Raw genomic sequence first — 12227 nt, forward strand, 5'->3', positions numbered from 1 at the left:
TCTGAATCATTATCATCCCCATCAACATTGTCCACATTTGCTGAAGGAGTAGGTGTAACAGACCCACTTCTCAGACTTTGAAAACTCAACAATCTTTCAATCAATTCATTTTTCTTTCCTTTAACAGGGAGATTCCTGAACTTACACATATCTTTCAGTTGATCTACTGTTAGAATGATCAGGGTTTCCTGTCTGAAGTTATCCATATCAGGCATGATTAAATTGCTTTTCTAGTGGTGCTTAGCCTTGTGAAGGTTACTATTTAAACACAAGTAAAGCAGAACTCTCAATTAAACAACTCTACAATTTATCCTCACCACCTGGCACCAGTGTTAGGCAAGGTTTGTATGCAGTACCCTTTGGGACCACTACACACAACTAGGACTACAGGTGTAAGCAAAACCAACCTTTGGTATAAGTCTGTACTACACAGTTTTGGTAGCGTTGCTGAGCAGCCAGGCTATCTCAAGAGGGCAATGTGAGCTGTAATGATGTACAGAGAGGTCTACAATCAAGTATTGAAATAGACTCTTATACTCAAGGTTTCTTGGTAAAACACTTATTAATTTATTTCACAGTCAGTTATAAAACATTCACAAAAAGGAGGCAATTTATAGCACACAAAAATATACTTCAGTACTTCACACTATCAGTTTCTGAGGCATTTAAACTACTTTGAAGGAGGAGCAAAATGGCATTCAGAGTATTTGAAGTAGGAGCAAAAAGGCATAGGTTAATAAAAAGAATAGTACAGCTACTCTTAGACAGTGCAAATAGTTTGAGTTCACCAGAGAAGTCAATTCAATGCAATAGTTTAGGACAAAGTCAATGGGCTAATGTTTTGTATAGGATAGGTAGCTCTTGTAGTTAAACGGCAAAGTCTTTGCCACGGTTCTCAGAAGTAGTTTGAAAAAGAAAGATTCATATGTTGGGTCACAAGCTGACTAGGCCTGCAAGTTGCCAAAGTTTCAAGCACTTTCGCAGTGAGAGGTAAGTTCTCTCGGTCGGGTTTTCACAGTTCCTTACAATGAAGAAAAAGATGCAGCTGATGACCTCTGTGCCTGGCAGTTCCTGCAGATTTCGCTATTCCTGAGCCTCAGTCGTAGGGACATGGGGAGGACGTCAGGGAACTCCTGCACTGCACTGGGACTGGTCAAAAAGCTGGCAAAGGCAAATCTTCAATTCCGGTAGCTGTAGACAAGCACACAAACTGGTGTCCCTCTCCCTGGTTATTCGGTTTCCTGCAGCACTCTGAGTAAAATACAACCAGCTGCCAGAATGGTATCCAGGTGGCTTACGGGCCGAGTTGATTGGTCCCACCAACTCAAAGGGAGAAGTCGTCCATGAAGGGCTTCTCTGTCGAGATGAACTTGGCGATTCGGACCTGCAGCAGGGCTTCACCGAGCAAACCAATGGTCCAGGAGTTGCAGCAGCCGTCCTCTTCCAGCTCGTCTTTGGTTCTTTCGTTCCACTGGTCGACTCTGCCTTCCAAGCCAAGAGACTCGCCTTTTATCAAGTTTCCTCCCATTCATTCCAGGCTAGCTACCACTCACCCAGCAGTGTGGTTGTCCTTGCCGCACAGTCAGCCAGCCAATCACGCCAGAGTGCATTTGGGTCTCCTAGGAGACTAAGCACATGGAGTTTCGGGCACCTCCCTCACTTCCTGCCCACCCCAGACACTCTGGCGCCAGAGGCGGTCTTCAGTCCTGAAGCCCGCCAAAGGCGTAGGAACAAAGGGACCAAACCTGGTTTGGCGCGCAGAGACAAACTCTAGAAGGACATTTTCCAAAAGGAAATGGCAAAAAAAGAAGACCGTGACTTGTTTAAACAAAGGGGGCTCAGATGCCATCTTGGAAAACATGGCTCCCGTGATTTAACGCTACCAGTGTTCACGGTCGAGAAAAATCATGATAGCTCTTTGTGAAACCACTGCCACCAGCCAATTCGAGAGGAAAGGGTAGCATTTGACTGGTTGTGCATTTGTTAAAAAGAACGCTTGGCTGCTTTAACGTGCTCTTGGCTGCAGAGTATTTTACCTTACTTCAACAGTTTCAGCACTGCGAGCGCTGCTCTTGCTGAAGTGTATTTTCTTCCTGGAAAGAGGCGGACCCGACTGCGGTCATGTGACGCATCACGTGACTTTGAAGGCCCTCATAGCTACGGCACAAGGACCCTTGCGGCGTTAAGCCCTGGAGGCAATAAGGGCTGGAGACGCTGTTTAGCTGTTTGGTTGTGACTTTTCCTCGTCCTGCAGCCGTGTGAGTACATCTGTCTAAGCTCACACTTTCTACCATCAACTCAATTTCAATTTGCAACTAGGGTAAGGGGGGAGAGTCGGACTCTGGCCGCTCCCTGAGCTGTCGGGCGTTCCTTACCCTATTCACTGAGAGTTTTTTAGGATCATCGCTGCTTGTCTCAGTTTTCTTTTTTTTTTTTTTTTAAACAGACTTATCAGTGCTTATACTTGCTCCCTTATCCAGCTTTGACTTTTAACCCTACTCTTGGAAAGAGACCCAGATCTACTGTAATTTAGCATCGTGTTTCAAACTGTTTTTGTGGTGTTATTGTATGTATTTTTACTAATCTCTGGGTTTGGTGCATTTTACACATTACATGGCTTTTTTATTATAAGGGTGTACTTTGCCTCAGTTCCAAAGAGTCTAAACCTATTAAGCGCTCTTTATTGCATAGTAATTCTTGCAGCGCTTTTCAATCAGTGTTTCGAAGTGCATTTCCCTTCTTTCTACTTTCACTTGCGCAGTCCATAGTGGTACTAGTCGCCTGTTATACACTCCAAGAAGTAGCCAAACTAAAAGGCTACCTATGTCGCGCATGCTGTATACGCTAAAAACAGATATGCCAGAGGTAGCCGCAGTAACTCACACAACTAACACTTCGAGTGAAGTGTTGATTAATAAAGCTACATCTGAGACTGTGGCCTCTAAGGTAATGCTCAAAACTCAAGTAAATGGTAATAACTTCAAATTGAGTGAGGAAAAAAGAGTTCCTCGCGAATTTCCAAGAAATCTATTATTCTAACTCCTGTTGTTAAAACACCTTCCTTAAATCAAGACATTAGGCATTTCTATGATAAAATAAATGTTCCTGCAGTAGGGATCAATGCTCAAGGCCCGATGGAAAGCGCGCTGCCGGCAATGAACAAACAGCCACGCGAATTCAACAACATCCCATCTTCAGCCCTAATTGAACCAATCCCTAATGTGATCATTTCTGATCAAACCTTACTCACCTTACCTCAAACTCCCATTAAAATTTTTCAGGTTAATCAAATGGTAACTGTAGTCGAGGAAGGAAACCTGGACGACTCGGTCGAATTTGTTAGTGCCACATTTCAAACACAATCTATTATCGAGCCTGGTACAATTTTGCAACCCCAAACCTCCCACCCAACAGTAGATGACACAGCTTGTGTGGATGTGTTTGAGATTATTGATGTGAATGCTAAAGAATCTGTAACAATCAATACACCCTCGCGTCAGTGTAATATTGATCTAGAAAGTTCGAGATTGTCTGTCATCACAGACTACAATCTTCCTGGCTCTATGGACTCTACAAGGCATACAATTGAAGAATCCTTTATATAACCAACCCCGAGACGCTGCTTGTCTGCAAAAACCCCTAGTGACTCATCTGTAAATCCGGCCTTCTTACAGATTACCTTAGGGGCCGTGAACACAACAATATTAAGTCACTTCAAACTTTTTGAAGAGTTGGATCGAAAAATAGCGCTCCAAACAACTAAAATTGATCAAATTGGGGAGTGGATGCAACGATGCTTGCAAAATCCATCCTCCACCCCGACTTTAAATCTTATCATGGAGAGACTTACCACCTTAGAAAAACTGACCACCTCGAGCCTGCTGGCCACTGCCCCTCTCAAGCCTACCACTCTGCAGAGTTCGTCAGATCCGGAATTGAACAATAATTCTAACCTACGGTGCGCTAGATCCGTGTTAACAGTAGTTCCAACATTTGAAAAAGTAATTCGTCCAGTGGAGTCCATAGCTGCCTTAACCATCCAACAAAATGATTCTTGGATTAGTGTTGATTCCCCTCAGTCTCTTCCAAGCACTAATGCTGTTAAAATCAGTAATACCAACGAAGGTCAGTCCCTTTCTCAGAAAAACAAAAGGAAAACCACAATCTCAAAACGGTCTAAATTGACAACCAAAGTAACAACAATGTGTAAGGCCGCTAAAGAACCTAATCAAAATTCACAGGTCACATGTCCACCAACTAGTCTGGTGATTGGCGCTTTAGCGCCTATAGCGCATCCCCCTCAAGACTTGGGAGGTGTTATAGATCTTGTTACCCCCTTAGCGGTAACGGACGCCTCTGAGGTCGTATCCAGTTCTGTCTCGCAAGTCCCCCAGGGTGACTATGCGCCTTTGAATGAACTGGTAGACCTGTTTGAACGCGAGGCTTCTTCTACCTTACCCCCTAAGCCTTTTATTCAAGGCAGCACGACTCACTCCATCCCGACCGGTACTGATAGGGGCTGTTCTGGTCCTCAAATACTTCCTATACCATCTGCTGGCTTTGAAGATCGTCTATCCGCCCTGAAAACGGCGGTAGATGCTTATCTTGGCAAAAGACTGTGAGGCACTCCCAGAGCTAAATCGAGCAGCTGGAATTCTATCCGTTCCAATCTCATCCAATTTTGCCAAACCTCAAGAGGAGTGCCAAAGTCATGAACCGTCTCTGGCTCGCCCAAGTAACGTCCCAGGATCTAGGGCCCAATCTAATCCCTCCTTCTCTTGCCCAAACATGAGAGATCTAAACGAGAATCCAGGTATGAAGTCCAAAATTCGAGCTCATACTCAAAAAGACATCAAAACACAGCGTTTTAATTCTTTCCACACCTTAATCTTAAAATGTCGTGAGGGCCCCTTTCCAAAATATGATTTGTGTCGCTCTAGTGTTTTGAACATCTTTTGAGACATTCAGTCCCTGGAGGACTTGTCCTCGAGTGATTTTGGCCAGATTGAATTTATTTGCGAAAGTAATCTATCAATTGTAAGATTATGGATCAAATCGAGATTGGTACGGAACGCTCTATGGAATTCAAAAATGGACTTATTCAATCTGGGCTTTTTGCTCGCATTGGACCCTGCCCGTCCATCGACACAAGAAAATACAGTTCGCAATGAGATACCAGTACAGGCGCCGACCACAGAATGCTCTTGCACCTTTTGCACGGAGGTTAACTGTCCACAGCCCAGATTGACATCAAAAAATATGTTATAACCATCAATAGTTGAGAAGAGGGAAACCATCTCTCTTGCTAGCTGGAATACTAGAGGGCACTCACATCTTCAGTGGTCTGCGAATGCTCAATTAAACAGTTACGACATCATAGCCTTGCAAGAGACGTGGCTGGTATCTGCCCCCACATGGGATGATCATATTATTTGTTCTCTCCCGGCAGTGTCTTCCAATAAAGGTAGACCAACTGCGGGCCTATTGGTGGCCGTTAAATCCAGCAAAAATTTCCAAATTGGGGAATGGTTGTCGCACAATAGATTCATTCAGGTGGTCAAAATCACTCATGGACCGCATGTTTTTGCTCTCATAAACCTCTATTGTAATCCCGCAGGCAACACCGATGATGCTTTTTATCTTGCCCTATCATCAGTTTTTGAAATTATTGCTCCACAGTCGATTTCTGGTTTAATAGTGGTGGGAGATCTAAACTTTGCATGTTTGCCTGCCCCTAATAAGGGGTTATGCAATGCAAGTCTGAGATGGGGCACCTTTATCAAAGATCTCAATCTGAAGGTGATGAATGGTTCAATTATGGGCGACATCCCGCCGCTAAATACGTGGGAAAGGGGAAACTCTAGTTCCATCATAGACTACATTTATGCAAGTGAAAGCATATATGCTAACGCCATTAAGTTCGAAATCATAAGGCAAACACATAGTGATCATCACATATTGTCCCTGCAATGGTTGACCCCCTGTCAGACTGTATCCCCTACTAAACATTGGTGTAAACAATCTCTGATTCTTAACAATGGTAAGAATCGTTTTCATTGGTCCCCAGTGTTGTTGCAATCATTAAACACAGCTATTTTACGACACCAAAGCACAAATTCTCTATCATCTTATGTTGAGGTACTTGATACATTTAGAAATGGTGAATTTTTACATATTAGACCCTCTCGCTCCCACACTCACGGCTTTGATTTAACTTAACACCATCGTAAAGCTCAATTAAGAAAAGAGATACGTTATTCTCGAATCCTGCCACTAAAAGAACAGTTCCAAGTAATCAAAACAGCGAAATGTTCATATCGCAACTGGACGTGTGCTAGAAAAGCGCGTTTATTTCAAGTTGACAGTGAGAATTTCCTGTCTGCTTGCTCTTCGAAAAACTCAGCTCAAGTGTGGCAATTATTGAACAAGTGCAATACCTCTTGCAACTGGAATCCCAAATAAATGGTGTTGCAGAATCGCAATGGATAGAACATTTTACCCACCTATATGCTGACCATAAGATGTCCAAATATGAATATATACAGAGATCTTCTGCTATTTGGTCCCTGGAATGCTCGTTGGAATCTGTGAGGGATTTCATTAATAAATCATCCTCCTCACGAGCAGCTGGGCCGGATGGTCTTACGAATTATATGCTCAAACAGAACACAGAAGAATGGGCTACTATCTTGTTTAATTCCTTTCGTCACATCTTATCCACTAAAATAATTCCAAAATCTTGGAGTACCTCTCTTATAGTTCCCATCTACAAGAAAGGTGACCGTAAGGACCCAAAATGCTATCGCCCCATTGCCCTCCTAGACGCGCCGGGAAAAATATTTTCGCGGCTGGTGCTGAAGGAATTTAACCAATGGACTGCCCAAACAAATCAGCGCGATCCGGCGCGGACAGGCTTCGTGGCAGGTCTGGGCACGTCGGTAAATTTAATAACTCTTCATACCATTAAACATCAGGCACAGTCAGTTAAACAGCCCATGTATTTTGCGTTTGTTGACCTACACTCGGCATTTGATTCAGTTTCTAGACCCCGTCTGATGGATAAATTGTTAGAGGCTGGGTGTCCGTCAACTTTAAGTGACATAATTTTCGCATTACACTCGAACGCCTCCATCCGGGTCAGATTGAATTTTGAGGGGCTTCTATCATCAGACGTCCTTACCTACCGAGGGCTGAAGCAGGGGTGCATTCTCGCCTCGGCGTTGTTCAATTTTTTCATTAATGATGTTAGAAGAGCACTTGAAGAAGTACGTGCAGATGCACCAAAATTGAATAACATCGAGGTGAAAGCGTTATGGTACGCAGATGATTTGGTACTAATATCTAAAACTCCCATTGGCTTGCAAAATCTTTTAACAGCATTATGTCAATATTTTCGAGTGAATGAGTTGGTAGTAAATAACAAGAAAACCCAAATCGTAGTCTACACTCCGAAAGGCAAGCGCAGTCATCGTATGACCTGGAAGATAGAGCACATAAATTTAGAGGTGGTTCCCAATTATACATACTTGGGTATCCTGTTTGACGGATCGTCGAACGCTCATTCTCAGTTAATGATAATTGAAGTTAAAATTCTTGCAGCAATCCGCCAGACTCGTCTAATCATGCATAAATTTGGGAAATTCTCCATTAAACCTGCTCTGATCTTCTGGATTCAGAATGTCATCCCTACCATCTTATATGGTCTAGAGACATATAGTACAAGTGATCCAGCATTCCTACATGCTTTGGAAGCAAAATATTGGCGTGCTATTCTAAATCTGCCACAATGCATTCCAGGCCCGATCATTCGATATGAAGTAGGTTTGACCTCACTTTTGGCAATGTATAACTGGCGCTTATGCAGTTTGTTTAGAAAATGTCTATTATCTGCTCTTGATAAATCAACTTTAGCCACAGTTGCCAGCTATCTGATGTCTTCCTCTCATCTGTTTCCGAAAACATGGTCTAAAAACATTCTTTCCATACTATTAAACGCAGATATCTCCATTGAAACTCTTGTCACCGATCCTGATAGAGCTAAGAAAAAACTCTACATGATGGATTGGATTGACACTAGAGATCTGTGTTTGAAGTATAAAGACTTTGATCCAGCTGTTTTCTCAGCAAAGTGTTATAGAGACATGGCCTTCTATTTATGCAAATCTCCTTCTCCTGCTGTTAGGAATGCTTTGTTACGCATGCGTTTTAATTTATGTCCTACCCATGAAATTCAAGCCCGTAGAAAATAAATCCCGCGGGAATCATCAGGATGTAGTTTTTGCAAAAACGCAACAACTATTGAAACTTTGGAGCATGTTATTGTGGACTGCCCTGAACTTATGAACCTAAGACAAAGTCACTTTAGTAAACATTTGCCTTATTTTAGCCAGATGAGACATGAGCATAGATGGCTTGCTATTTCCACTACCACCTGCATGAGTATTAAGGCTGACTACAATTCACTTTCTGCGAGCCTTAAATGTACTAAAACAGCCCAATTTTTAACAATAGCTGCTATATGGAACAACGATTGTCATACCTGTTCATTGCGTATCAATCGTTTAAGAATGCCAAACCCAAATGTAATTATTAGCCTTGGAAGTGATGGTGTGACATTTGGGATGATTTGTGGGGTTTTATGATTGCATGCTTTATAATTCACTGTGTTTTATATGTAAACCTTTTTGATAAATTCTTGTTTTAAATTGAAAAAAGTTGATTAAATTCAACTAAATTCATTAAATAAAAAAATAAATAAAAAAAGACTGCTACATGAGTCTCTAGACATAGGGGATACTAAATAACCACTCCAGGACTCTATTGTAAAACAGGGTGTGCTGGGTCTAGGAATTTGAAAAGACTAGTAAAGTCAATTTCACTTTACTTACTCTGGGAAACGGTAGTTTATCCCAGAGAAGGTATTTAAACCTTAGAACAGCCTAAAAGGCTTCCCCTGTGTCACTGCACTGAGAGTGCTGTGTGACACACATGAAAAGATGATGCCTATGGAGTTTTCTAAAACTCCATAATCAAAGAACATACAAGTAAAACACATTAAAAATTACTGAGAGCATGGGAAAAAAGGCTCATACTCTCTCCAGGTAAATAAATCATGTCCTCAAAATCTAGCAAAGTTGCTGAGGGTCTCTAAGGTGAAGGGAATTAGCACATTTATGAGAATTCTCCCTAAAAATGCCAACACACACATATAACAAACTTGACCCAAAACCAGCGCTTCAACACAGGTGGGTAGAACTGTTCACATATGGCAGCTGAAAGCCACTACCAGTACAGGGGTCATTCCGGTCGAGTCTGACCTATGAAGGAAATTCGTGGCAAGCAAGATATTTGTAGTGGCCGCTGGCCTGGAAACGCTCCTGAGCTGCTGAACAGCGGACAAACAGCGCCTGATCCAATTTGCATTCAGCATCAATCTAACAGAAATTGACGAGCTTCTCAGAAAACATCACTCAGTGTTCCAAGGTATTGGGTGCCTCCGAGGCAGGGCTATTAAACTGCACATCAAACCAACGATTGAAGCAAGAGCAGTGCGGAATCGCTGCATTCCTTTTCACATGCAGGAAGCCGTCGAAAGAGAACTTGAAAAACTGGAGAAGTTAAGATCATTGAAAAGACCTCCGGGCCCATCCCATGGGTGTCACCAATAGTGGTTGCAAAAAAGCCAAAACAGCCAAATGCTGTAAGGATATGCATAGACATGAGACTGCCCAATGCAGCAATTGGACGAGAATGCCACGTCACATCGATGAACTAATCGTGGACCTCACCGGAGCCAAGGTCTTTAGCAAGTTAGAACTCAGGTCTCGGTATCACCAACTGCGGCTTGCTAAAGAATCACGATACATAACGACGTTCTCGTCCCACCTAGGCTTGCAGAAATGTAAACGACTAAACTTCGGCATATCCTCTGCAGCAGAGGTGTTTCAAAATGAAATAAGGAGAGATCTTCACTACCTCAGGGGAACCACTAACATAAGCGACGGCATACTCATTTATGGCACGACCGCAAGCGAACACCACGAGCGACTCGCAGCAGTCCTGCAATGCCTGGAGGAGGCCGGACTCACCCTGAATGTAGAAAAATGTGAGTTCAACAAGGAGGAACTCAGTTTCTTCAGTTATGTTTTTAACTCCAATGGGGTGTCACCAGACCCAGCCAAAGTAAGTGACATAAAGAGCACAAGAGCCCCAACATCAGCCACCGAGGTGAGAAGCTTCATGGGAATGGCGACTTACTGCGCCAGTTTCATACCGAACCTGGCTACCATCGCAGCGCCCCTAAGGGAACTAACAAAGAAGGACACGCATTCTTTAACGTAGAGTGGAAAACCAAGCTCCTGGTGGACGCCAGCCTGATTGGGCTATGTGCTGTCCTGACACAAGTAGACAAGGACGGTAGCATACATCCAATCACGTTCGCCAGCCGAGCGCTGACGAAAACAGAACAGAACTATGCGTACATCGAGAAAGAGGCATTAGCGATCCTCTGGGGCTGCTGCCATTTCAGAGTATACCTCCTGGGCCAACCGGCCAAGGTCTTCACCGATCATAATCCCCTGATCATCATCTTCAAGGGGTCTGCGCCACATCCCCCAGCAAGGCTAGAGAAGAAGATGTAGCAGCTACAACCATATAACATTGGGGTAGAGTACAGGGCCGGTGCTGACAACCCAGCGGATTACCTCTCCCTCCACACGCGCCCCGCCATGTAAATCGAGGAACAACATGCAGCAGAAACAGAAGAGCATGCATGCCACATGGCCGCGTGTGCACGGCCACGAGCACTCACGCTACAAGAGATAGCGGATGAAACGAAGATGGATGCATGCTTGCTGAGGACTATCCAAACAGTCCAATCAGGAGACTGGAAAAATTACCTGACGGCAGTGGCCCAACACACAACAACAGTGTAAGAAAAACTACAAGCCCTGTTTGGGATTCGCCACAAACTCACTGTCAGGGGAAGGCGTGTTGCTGAAGGGGCACAGGATCATCATCCAAGCGCGCTGGAAGAAAGAGCTTTGAAGCTAGCACATGGAGGTCACCAGGGCATTGTGAAGACCCAATCTTACCTAAAATCCAGAATGTGGATGCCGCAAATGCACCAACGCGTGATAGAACTAATCGAATCATGCGCAGCATACCAATCGGCAAGGAGGCTGGCACCACCTGAACCCATCATCAGCACCCTCAAGTTCACAACAGGTGGGAGGCAGTAAGCATAGACTTCTGCACCATCGCCGGAGAGGGGTATCTCCTAGTCCTAGTCGATGAGTTCAGCCGCTACCCAGAAGTAGAACACGTGGCATCGACAAGCGCAGAGTCGGTGATCACGTCGCTCAAATTTATTTTTGCAGTGCATGGGATACGCACCCAAATGAAGAGCGACAATGGGCCACCATTCACGAGTCAAGACCTAAAGCAATTCCTCCAAGACCTGAGCGTCAAGCACAAGAAGATCACCACTTACTGGGCGCAGGCCAATAGTGACGCAGAACGGTTCATGGGGTCTCTGTAACAAGGTCATACGGAGTGCCAAGGCGCATCACCAACCATGGCTCACAGCTGTATACAGATTCCTGCGAACCCATCGACAAACAACCCACGTGTCAACAGGAGTGAACCCGGCAGCGCTCATGTTTGGAGTGCCAATTCAAGCAGAACTCCCCGTACTCCCGAGCTGGGTGAGCCCTGATTCCGACATACCCCTAATCGAAGAAAGGCGAGTAAGGAGGAATGATCAAGAGAGCCAAGCATGTCATGCTCAACAAAGGGAACTTCAACCAGGTGACACAGTGCTGGTAAAGAACAGAGCACCCCAAAAGAAAATGACAATGAACTATGAACCGCACCCATGGATTGTACGAGACACAAATCACAGCATAACAACTGCCACACGAGGAACCGAAGTGGTGACCCGGAACTTGTCTCATTTCCGGAAAGTCCCAGAAACAATGTGGAGGGAACAACCAGAACACCAGCGAGATAGCGGAAGCCCTCCTTCACGCCATGAGGCACCAGAAAAGAAAGAGGGTGATTCCGTGCCTCACACAGCAACAGAACAATTTGCTCAGCAAGACACGACGCCTCCAAGCCTCCACTGGACTACAGAGCCGGAAAGAGCCCACCCGCAATACCAGCTGAGGGAGAGGCCTAAACCATTGTCCAGTCTACACGGATGTGTGCTACAAGGGGTGTGCGACAGG

The sequence above is a fragment of the Ambystoma mexicanum genome, chromosome 14, assembly GCF_040938575.1.
Source record: "Ambystoma mexicanum isolate Mex_15411 chromosome 14, UKY_AmexF1_1, whole genome shotgun sequence".
Lineage (NCBI taxonomy): Eukaryota > Metazoa > Chordata > Amphibia > Caudata > Ambystomatidae > Ambystoma > Ambystoma mexicanum.